We start from the raw sequence: 12,352 nt of genomic DNA on the forward strand, positions 1-12,352 counted from the left end.
AATAATCGATTTTTTCATAACTTGTTTTTAAAAAAAGTGAACATTCACAATGACGAAAGGATACTTAGGAGTTCCTCAGTTCTCTCCCAAGGATGGTATGATCCCCAACAGGGTAAGATGTTTATTCCTGGCATGACTGTGTTTCCTTCCTCCGGAGCCTTTTGTGGTTTTCCTACTGGGTGGAGTGTTTGGTGACTCTTCCCTTCAGCAGAGTATCAACCTTTCCTCTTCAGCAGACGTGATCTCCTTGGTGAGTATGGTACTTGGTGTTTGATCCCCAGAATTCCTTACTCCCTTGGATAGATTCCCCAGTGGAGTTGCTTATGCGACAGATTTTTATCTGTGGAATAACTCTTGTCCCTAGCTGGAACGACTGATGTGCATCCCCTGCAGGGATCTTTGTTTTCCTGGTTTCTCTTGCCCTCATCATATTGGATACTCTCCAGTGAACCTGGCTTTCTCTCTCTTGAGATGTAGTACCGGATGTTTGTGTGCTTATTCTTTGGAGTTGTTTGTGTTAGAAATGCTTGTTTGTCAGCATTCATCATACATAAACCACGCATGTGCGCATATAATTTTCAAACATTCGGACATTCATATTGCATTTTTTGCCATATGTCTTTGTTTTTTATTCCCTGCTAGTTGGTAATTGAAATTCTGGCGTAGTCAGGATTCAGATGTTCTACTCCAAGTCATGACATCTGATCTAACATTGTACTTGTTACAGCAAGACAGTTATTACACTCTGTACAAATGTGCACCTTTGCACAGTGTCACGATCTCTCCTTCTATGTCATCCTAGAGAGGAGGATCACTTAGTTATGTGCACCATAACCTTCACTTCTGTTGTTTTCCTACACAGATATCAACACGATGTCTCAATCCTGTTTTGAGCATCATCTGTTACATTGTTCCAGTTTGTTGGTCATGTACTTGTATATCCTAAATTGAAGGTTGTAACAAGTTAAACTAATCTCCACTTATTAAGGAGCTAACAAATAGATTATTTGCCAGGTTCATAATAGTAGCTCAGTTGTTAGTTTCCTAGATTTTAGATCCGCTGGTGGATTCCTGAAGAATAGCCTGAGAAAAATCCTGAAACAGAAAAACTAACCATCCAACAATTTAGCATAAGCAGTCAGGAGTGAATGTCCCAACATTCCGTTTGACATCCAAGTCCAGAACCATATGCTAAGTCTGTTTGGTTCCTGAAAACAGACTTTGCTAAATTTGCTGTACTGTAAAAGACCAACCAGTCTATACTTCAGTATCAGCTTACTGGAAGAACTGTCAAGACACCCAGTTTGACAGTTTTACAATGTTCTTATGGCCAGGTCTGTGATGCTTTTGAAATCCAGACTTCACTACATACTGAACTGAAATCATCAGCTTATTATACAGTATGTGCTGTTGTTGATGAATGTCAAAACATTCTGCTTGACATTCCAACAGAAGGCTATGTAACAGGTCTGCTATTATCTTGCTGAACAGACTGAATTACATGCTCACTTTTGGCAGACATGATTATATCATACAGAAGGAAAACAAACACAGGAAATTGTTAACCCAGTTCAGTCCAACATGACCTACATCTGGGGGCTACCAAGCCAGGAAGAAGATCCACTATTAGTAGTATCAATTCAGAGCTAAACTCCCCCGTTTACAACTCATCACTTAATCCCTACCCAATGCAATCTATACCTAGGAACTCCTAGATAGAAACCTCCAGTTTCCATTCCTTTCACTACAAATACAATGTAATGTGCAAACACCTTGAACTTGCTTCACAGCTTCATTCAAGAACATAATCACTCTTGCCTACAGGCTTTGAGTGACAAACATTCTCAGGTTTACCACTGAGGAACACATGGTAACCTTCCCACAGATTGGGAGGTTTACCTTACACACACCCCTAAAAATTCATTCTAAGAGCTTACAAAGACTAGATTACAATCAGCTATTTATAACCTAATCACCCAACTGGATTTGGGCCTTCAGAAAATTGCAGCAGACTTGTTCTATGCTGTTGCAACTTCAGCAGAAAAATTCTGCTATAAACAAGGTCTTCAAGTTCCTAATCTCTCTCCATATATATCTCCATATTTAGAGCCTATATATGTTCTGAATTAGTCTTCAAGGCCTTCACAAGGGAGTTAGGATATTCACCAGATATCCTTGCCGATCCCATGACATATACTGAATTAATCAATTCAGTTTCCTACACATGTGCGATGTCACAGACCTGATGTCGTGACATCGTACATGACATGTTGGTCCAGATGTTGAATTTCTTCAACCCAACATATTTAAAACAACAGAGGTGATTCCATTATTTGTTTTCTAAAATTAATGCCAATCCTGAGGTATTAACAATCTCCCCCTTTGGCAAATTTTAGCTAAAACAAATAATCCTCTGTTGTTATCTCCCCCACCATGAACACCAATGTTGGTGTACATGAGGAAGAAGAGGGACAATACTCAGTTGTACCAGAACCCTTCCCCTCAACCGGAGAGCTTCCAGAAGAATATGTAATGCTGAGTACATAGACAATGTAACTCAGATCACAAGGCACAACTGTCTTCTTAACTCAGATCACAAGACACAAGTGGAAACCCCAGTTGGTGGATTTTGTGCCTGATGCCAACTTCTGTTTGCTGCCACATCCACAATTGGCTTTCTTCTGGTACATTCTCATCCCCAGGACTATATTTCTCTCCCCCTTTTTAGCTAAACATTTGTAAAGGAAGCCCTCACAAAACCAGATCCAGGCGCAGCTTGCCCAAACCTTAACATACCCCATGATTCTGAGAATGGAGTGTTTTTCTTGTGAGAGGAAGAGGGCTATTGCATCCTTTAAATAGCCCTGCCTGTGCCTAGGAATTTCCGGTAGAAATAAATGCTTGGTCAAGATGCATTTATTTTTGCTGAGAAACAGTCAGAGAATCACCAACAAAATCTCAGACTATCTTTGACTGTTTCTTTTCCTAAACAGTCGTTCCAGTGCATGGAGACCATTCCATATATGCAGTCAGACACGTTGCACGCGATGTCTTAACATTCCTGCATTCAGCCAGTATTCAACTTAGACCTCTGTCATACCTCCAGACACCTAGCACTGCTACAGCCAACTTTCCACACTTCAGTTGATGGTTACTCCCCCTGTACCACACAGCTGTAGCCATCAGTCTTATTCTGGTTTATCAGACTTAGCCACATCACCCTCATAATTCCTAATGACTTGAAAATTCAGAAGGAATTGACATCAATGTCCAGGGCAATGTCATGACATCCGGTCAGACATTCTTCTGCTCACTCAGCCTTGACATACATCACAGCATCCTGATAACTGCCTTGTCATCTGAGAACACACAGGCCACAAGCTTGGTGATTGCTTGCAGCACAAAGGCACAACTCCCCCTGTCATGGACAACCTACTCTCTTGGAGGTCACACATGATCATATCCAACACCCCAAGGTTGGACCTTCACATACTTCCTGATTCAAAGAGATCCCAGACCACTTGATGAAAGGAAAACATAAGACGCATCTTCATGTCTTCAAGAGCGCACCCTCTGTCCAACCCTCTTGGCTGAACACATCCACACTCTGTGTCAATTTCTCTTCTAACCAGAACAGAAGATCACTTCACAAGATGTTTGAACATCAGCTGAGACTTCCTTCACAGCATCACAGGGAGCACTATCTGATAGACTTCAGATATTACTGAGTCCTCAACTTGGGCCAGAGGAACCCAGACATACATTGGGATATATACACTCTCATCCCACTACCAGAGACAGTCTTCCATAGATAGCTCAGAACTTCTACCACAAGCTCCAAGGGATGAATGGAAGCCCCTCCTTTTGTCTTCAACTTCCTACTTTTCTACTCGAAAGTAATTAGTCTCAGACCTTACTCAAGAATAATCTGCTGCCATATGTTGATTATCTTGATTCTTAGAACTCACTTCTGAGATAGACCAAGTGCCACTGGTTGATTACCTCCTTCATGAATTCTCATATGACAAGGTCAAATGCTGCCTTTTGACCTCCCCAAGTTTATCAGACTTCTCCCAAAGATATTCTGACCTTTCAAGTGAGATTTGAACTTCAAAATTTTGAAGTGTCCAATCTACAACCCTGTAGATCCTTCTATCTCAAGTTGATGTGCCACTTCATCAACTAAGAATCTGATGCTGAACCGAATGTCACAACATTGTGCTTGACATCCGGCTGTTGAATTCAGCTCCTTCTTCTGCCACTTGAAAGAACTTCCTCCCTTTACAGAACAAGAGTTCAATGTTCTCATAGACTTGACTTTGGAGCCAAGTTTGAGTAAACAACCTCCATCCTGCAGGTTTGCAGTTAAGTCATCCAAGCTCACACCTTGATGAATCCCTGCTTCTTCTCTAAAGACATCAGACACTCTGATGCATGAGTCTTCAGAAGGACCAGTTGGAAACTAACCCTTCAGCTCTGCCAAGGATTCCACTTCCTAAAGCAAGGCTGTTTCCATGATGTCAAGAATGCTGTCACTTGTTCTTGACTCCACAGTGTGCATTAGCCAATGCACTTCCTTACCTATATCAGAAATAAACTGATCCAAGTAACCACCATCAAGACTGTGATGTCTTCTTCTTCTTGTACACACCAGGGCTGAACATGTTTCTTGCCAGGAAACCTTTTCAGAGATCATACGCTTTTGCTGCCACCAAAGAGATAGATCATAAGCCAGTGTACTATCCTTCCTGTGATTCTGCACAGGGTCTTGAAGAAGAGATGTTCCAACATCTCTAAGAACATCAGTTATCTTGAGTTCCAAGGATAATCAATTTAAATACTTGTACTTGACACAAGTAGACATTGATCTTAAATCCTTTCCCAATTATCCTTTCAGATACTTCCACCACAAGAATACTTTGAAAGTACTCTTCTTGTGTCAACATCTTCTGCTTGCAAGCACCTCAACAGTCTTGAGACTCTTTCCAGATTAGATTCACCCTTAGGAAAGAGAGAGATGAATCCTTCCTTGCACATGTGTCACACATCAACCAGAACCCATGTGACACAGGTCAACAGCCAACCTGACCCTAGGCTGACCAAATGTGAGGAGGTTAACCAAAACTCCCCCTCAAATTAACAATCATGGAAACTCCACACCAATATCCATGCATTATACACAAATGTCTCAACATGACATTCACCATCCCTTACCAGTGGCAACTAACTCCTCCAATCATGCCAATCAGACTTCAGCTGACCATAAGTACTAGTGAGACACACAACACCAGTCAATAGTAGATATGCATTGCCAGAGCATATTACCTCAACCAACCACTGAATCTTCATATTCTCACTCCTAGTAAGAACTGCCACTTCTGAACGTGGTGTTTGAATAACAAGATTCATGGTTACAACCCCCTTAAATGATATCACAGTCAGGTTACCCCATTATTGACTGCTAACATCCAGGAGACTTGTCTTCCAACACACCATAGTACTTCAGGGAACAACTATCCAACCCTGATCAAACTGCAGGGAGATGCCTAACAGCAGGAGATTGCACAATGTCACATCTCAACCAGCTCAACTTCTAGGGATGACCTTCTTGAGCTCACATCCAGTTGACTCTGCCCTTGTCAACTTAGCACACACAGATGTCTCCTCTTCCAGGTCAGGAGTAGGTTCCAAACAGAATTATCCCTTTGTTTGAACCCTAAAAAAAACATCTGCTCTTCAACCAGTAGCTGCATACTTGTTGAACAACATGTTCTAACATCACATAGAACATTGATTCCACCTCCTTGGAACAAACCTTCCTTGAAGGTCTTCAAGGTCTTCATATACACTACTCAAGAGAGTAAAAGAATCAGTGATTAAGTGATTCTTACCATCCTGAAGTGAGAACGTCATGATGAGTGGACTTGAGGAGACTCAAGTATCTTTGACATCTTCAGTAGATTATGATGAGATCTTGAACACAGCAGCTTTTCATCCACATGAGGGGAAACTACATCAGAGTTTGAGTTTTGCCAGGTATTATGCAGCGGAAATCATAATACAACTCACCCTATGAACACACACTTCACCAGATTGGCCTCCAAGCCCATACCAGGTTTGAATGTGATTTAGTACTGGCACATCTGTCCCACACACAGGCCAATTGCCAACCTCCAGAGACAGGTACACACCATTCCTGTCATGAACAGTCCATCCACCTACTTCAAGGGACCATTCAGGGAATTACAGAACCTTACACAGGTTCCAGCATCAGTACTAACATAACTCCTTGCCAGTTACCAGAAAGTATCATCCAGGGATCTCATCCAGAGACAGAACAGGATGCCTGCTCTGATACCAATTGAAATTCTGGCGTAGTCAGGATTCAGATGTTCTACTCCAAGTCATGACATCTGATCTAACATTGTACTTGTTACAGCAAGACAGTTATTACACTCTGTACAAATGTGCACCTTTGCACAGTGTCACGATCTCTCCTTCTATGTCATCCTAGAGAGGAGGATCACTTAGTTATGTGCACCATAACCTTCACTTCTGTTGTTTTCCTACACAGATATCAACACGATGTCTCAATCCTGTTTTGAGCATCATCTGTTACATTGTTCCAGTTTGTTGGTCATGTACTTGTATATCCTAAATTGAAGGTTGTAACAAGTTAAACTAATCTCCACTTATTAAGGAGCTAACAAATAGATTATTTGCCAGGTTCATTAATAGTAGCTCAGTTGTTAGTTTCCTAGATTTTAGATCCGCTGGTGGATTCCTGAAGAATAGCCTGAGAAAAATCCTGAAACAGAAAAACTAACCATCCAACAATTTAGCATAAGCAGTCAGGAGTGAATGTCCCAACATTCCGTTTGACATCCAAGTCCAGAACCATATGCTAAGTCTGTTTGGTTCCTGAAAACAGACTGTGCTAAATTTGCTGTACTGTAAAAGACCAACCAATCTATACTTCAGTATCAGCTTACTGGAAGAACTGTCAAGACACCCAGTTTGACAGTTTTACAATGTTCTTATGGCCAGGTCTGTGATGCTTTTGAAATCCAGACTTCACTACATACTGAACTGAAATCATCAGCTTATTATACAGTATGTGCTGTTGTTGATGAATGTCAAAACATTCTGCTTGACATTCCAACAGAAGGCTATGTAACAGGTCTGCTATTATCTTGCTGAACAGACTGAATTACATGCTCACTTTTGGCAGACATGATTATATCATACAGAAGGAAAACAAACACAGGAAATTGTTAACCCAGTTCAGTCCAACATGACCTACATCTGGGGGCTACCAAGCCAGGAAGAAGATCCACTATTAGTAGTATCAATTCAGAGCTAAACTCCCCCGTTTACAACTCATCACTTAATCCCTACCCAATGCAATCTATACCTAGGAACTCCTAGATAGAAACCTCCAGTTTCCATTCCTATCACTACAAATACAATGTAATGTGCAAACACCTTGAACTTGCTTCACAGCTTCATTCAAGAACATAATCACTCTTGCCTACAGGCTTTGAGTGACAAACATTCTCAGGTTTACCACTGAGAAACACATGGTAACCTTCCCACAGATTGGGAGGTTTACCTTACACACACCCCTAAAAATTCATTCTAAGAGCTTACAAAGACTAGATTACAATCAGCTATTTATAACCTAATCACCCAACTGGATTTGGGCCTTCAGAAAATTGCAGCAGACTTGTTCTATGCTGTTGCAACTTCAGCAGAAAAATTCTGCTATAAACAAGGTCTTCAAGTTCCTAATCTCTCTCCATATATATCTCCATATTTAGAGCCTATATATGTTCTGAATTAGTCTTCAAGGCCTTCACAAGGGAGTTAGGATATTCACCAGATATCCTTGCCGATCCCATGACATATACTGAATTAATCAATTCAGTTTCCTACACATGTGCGATGTCACAGACCTGATGTCGTGACATCGTACATGACATGTTGGTCCAGATGTTGAATTTCTTCAACCCAACATATTTAAAACAACAGAGGTGATTCCATTATTTGTTTTCTAAAATTAATGCCAATCCTGAGGTATTAACAGTAATACATTTCCCAAGCAGATGTCGGTGTCTGATCCCCCAATGTAGAGTCCGCCCATTAAGCAGAAAGTGTTTATCTTTCCTGCCACATTCCCCACCGAGTTATATCCTCGTGGACGACGGTTGTTTTTGCTTCCTCCCAACACATATTCTGGGATGGTATTCCCTATTGAGTTATATCCTCACTAGGACGAGTCTTGATTCAGTTGGCCTCTTTAGTTTGATCCTAACCCGGCTTCTTGTGATCTGTTTCCTGTGCTTCCCCGTGGTATAAATGAATAATTGCTCAGTAATTAGTAATCATTCATCTTATCCTCGGCGAAGTCTGTGGTTTTCTACCCTTATACCGGTAGTTGTAAACCCTATTTTCTCCCCTTTGCAGGGTTAACCTTTTGTTCATCCTAATTGATGACGGTGACTCTTCCGTGGTTTTCTACCCAGTATCCGGTAGATGTAATCCCCTCCTTGACGGTTATTATTATCCAATATTTGGTGTTGATATTCCCTCATTCTCTTGGATAATTGCTCTGATTAGGCAGTTTATCCCCAGTAAGTCATCTTTCATATACCGGTTGCCGGTAATGTTTGTTGCTCCCCTTGAATGGTCATCATTATATACATGGTTTCGATATCCCGATGCCTTTCCTTGTCGGTCGATTTATCCTTTATTAACCCAGTAATCGGTTGTGGATAATCTTCCATGCGAGTGTATTATCTATGTTCTGACGGTAATAGATAATATATCTCATGCACTCTTTGGTCTAAGCCTTTTGTTCTTCCCCAGTCGAGTAAGATTCGTATCCCTTTTTGGAATCGAATGTCCATCCCATGATCGAGTTTACTTTTTGCCCTCTTTTTGGATGATGAGTGTCTTGGGAACATTCCCCAATTCACGCTTTGGTTGGTCACCTATTATATGCCCAGTAACCGGCATCCCTGGTGTTCCCTCCTTCTGCTCCCTATTATGACTTTTGTCCCCTGTGGAGTCAGATTTCCCTGAGTTGAAATATACCTTTTTTGGTCTTCCTCAGATGATTTGGTTGATTGATATCTCTCACCCTTATACCGGTCTGAGATATTCATTCTCCCGGAGCATGTTTTCCCCTCACCCTTATGCCGGCAGGATCACATGATCTCTTTTTGAGCTTATTACCCAGTAACCGGTAATACCTCATTTGTTTTCCTCAACTGAGTCCTTAGTGGACATCCCCACCTGAGTCCGGATTTTTATCCGAAGTATCCGTCGCGGATAATTTTGGCTTTATTGGCATATTCCCCAATACATGCATCTTCGAGTCAGCTCGAGTCCTTCCATGGATTCATTTTATGGATTCTCTCCGTGTCTCTCAGCAAGTTTCAAGGCGTGACCTGCTCACGCGTTTTCATCCCTTTACTCCCCGATAGAGTCTTTGTCCCATAAGAATGATTTATTCATAGGGATTGTCAGTTTCCTCCTGATCATTACCTTTGTGGACACATATCCCCACAGAGTTTTACCATTTGCAAGCATACATCTGCATCATGAGGTCTCTTAGGGACCAAAATTTGTCTCTTTGTTATTATTTAAGCCCATTCTACCCAATCGAGACGAAGATTTTAACCTTCACTTCTCCGGATAGAATGACCTTAAATAGGGGCATCTGTAAGACCCCAATTTTGTCCCTAAGATCCCTCATGGCATCATAACATTGCATTTGCAAAGCCTCAAGGATCATTAGCATCTTGGTTCCCTTTGCCTTTGGGTGGGACCTCTTGTGAATGGTTTGAGATCACCAAGCATGCTTGAATTATATATTATTGCTTTTCTCATTTTGTTTATTTAACCAAAATCACAAAAATATGTCACTAACATCTTTTGTTTGTAGCTTGAGCAATCACAAGGTCCAAAGCATCTAGGAGATCTTTTGTGCAGAGATATGGCCAAGAGAAGATGAAAGCAAGCATGGTAATGGTTCCCAAAGCTCTCCTCCATCAAATATGCCTCTCTAGTATCTCAATTCATCATTTTGATCAAAGCAAGTCAAAGGGTTTGAGGTTTGTCCCCCAAAGGAACCCTAATTCATCTGTGCACCACAATGCCTTGCCCATGAAGCAACCTCAGCCCATGGTCAAATACAATCAAGGGAAGTTATTTAATTCTTCATTTCATACATATTTGAACTTATTTGAGTGTCCTCAATCATCAATTCATCAAGATATGAGTCATGGACTTGAGAAGTTGATCAGTTAATTCATCTGACTATTTTGAAATGCACTGAGACCTAACTTTTTATGTGTTGGTCAAATGGAGATGATTCCAAAAGAAAAACTGTTCTTAAGGATCATATGAACAAATTTCATGTTCATCAAAAATTTATTTGAAGCTTGGAAGGTCATCTCCCATTCCAATACATTATAGGTCATTTTGACTGAAACCCTAATTTTGGGTTAACTTCCCAAGGACATAACTCATTCATTTTTTATGATTTTAAGATGAGATCAAATGCATTGGAACTCTTAAGATGTCTTATTCAAATGTTATGTTGAACAACATTTCAAAATCTCAAAGGAAATACATGTGATAATGCAAGACATTATAGGTCCTTTTGGGCCAAAGGCATTGAAAGGCAAAAAAGTCCAACTACAAGTGCTCATAACTCTTTCATCAAAACTCCAAATGATGCAAAACTTAAGTCCATTTTGATTTTCTTGAAACAATATACAATTTTGATGTTGGAAGTTTTTTCATTTGAGGCTTGCATCATGAAAACAGAAGGGCTTGAACATTGGCCAAATTTAGAAACTTTGCCTTTTCATGTTTTGCACCTTGCACTTTAAACTCCAATTTCACCAATTTCCACACTTCAAATGGATTTTTGCCCAACATAACAATTGTTCCTTACATCAAAACCTTTCCAACCATTAATCACATGATCATGTTTGGATTTGGCAAATGGTATTTTCGAAGAGGGGAAGCTTTTGGTTCAATTATGCATAACATGGTGAAACTTCATATGCAAGCAATTGGAGTGCAAACCACACGTCCAAACCTTCTCCAAATCATTTCAGCATCCATTTGCATTGGCTTTTGGGCCCTCCATGCGCCTGTACAGGCCCATGCATGGAGGCCTTCAACTTTCATGCACACGATATTCACCTTGCTTGCATCAGGTTTTGCAATAAATAGAGGTGCATACCTCCATCATAAACCAACCTAAAGGCGCCTGAAACCCTGCTGAAGTGATTCCCCAACCTCACCAAAGAAGCTATTTCACTTTTCTTCATTTTTTTCAGATCCAAAATTCAACTACATCTGGTTGAATCCTTGGATCTAAAGCTTCTAGACCTTCATCCTTCACTCCATTGATCTTCTGTTTTGATAAAGAAAGCAAGGAATCAAGCTCAAATCTCCAGAATTCAAGTTTGTTCTTCAACTGGTATTTTCTTCGAAACTCATCATATATTGACCTATTTGCTTGGATCTTGTGTTGGCTGAAGTCCTCTCAATAGAGGCATCATGACTGTGCATTTAATTTTTGAAATCCATTAAGTTCATGATGAACACCACAGAACTTCCATCTCTGATTTCTCTCAATATAGAGATCTAGAGTGGAGTTGAGTGGCACAGGGATGATGTACATCATCCCAGCTTTCCAAAGATGTATGGATCGTGCGTTTTGGTTTCCATTTGAAGCTCTGCAATTTTTGGACATGGCCAGAGGTTGGCCGGAGAAGACGGTGGCGCTGGCCACCGTCTGGTCTCTAGATTCAATCAAGAGCGTCCATTCCTGTTTCCAGATTGAATATCATGCGTTCAATGTTATGACTTTTTTAAAGGCAATGTGTGATGTTGTTGACTCAAGTACACCATGCGCGCGCGTCTCCCTGCCTTCAGATATGCCACGTCAATTAATGAATCCAGATCTGACGCCTCTGGATTTTTGGCATTTTTTATTTTCTGATTTAATTTCTTTTATTTCCATTATTTTCAAAAATTCATATCTTCTTCAATTTTAATCCAAAAAATATGGGACCAAATGCATTTTTCTTCAAATAAATTCTAGTTTCTAAAAATGATTTTTAATAATTTTTATTTTGTCATTTGATATTTTTTGTGAATTTTCTCTTTTCTAGTTATTTTTAATTCATTTTAAATAGTTTTTAATATTCAAAAAATACAAAAATATTTTCTTAACCTATTTGGATGATGATGAATCTATGAAGAATATTCTCATCAATTTTTTAATTGATTTGAGATTTATTTGAGATTTTAGTTCAATTAGGTTATT

The sequence above is a fragment of the Lathyrus oleraceus genome, chromosome 4 (genome assembly GCF_024323335.1).
Source record: "Lathyrus oleraceus cultivar Zhongwan6 chromosome 4, CAAS_Psat_ZW6_1.0, whole genome shotgun sequence".
Lineage (NCBI taxonomy): Eukaryota > Viridiplantae > Streptophyta > Magnoliopsida > Fabales > Fabaceae > Lathyrus > Lathyrus oleraceus.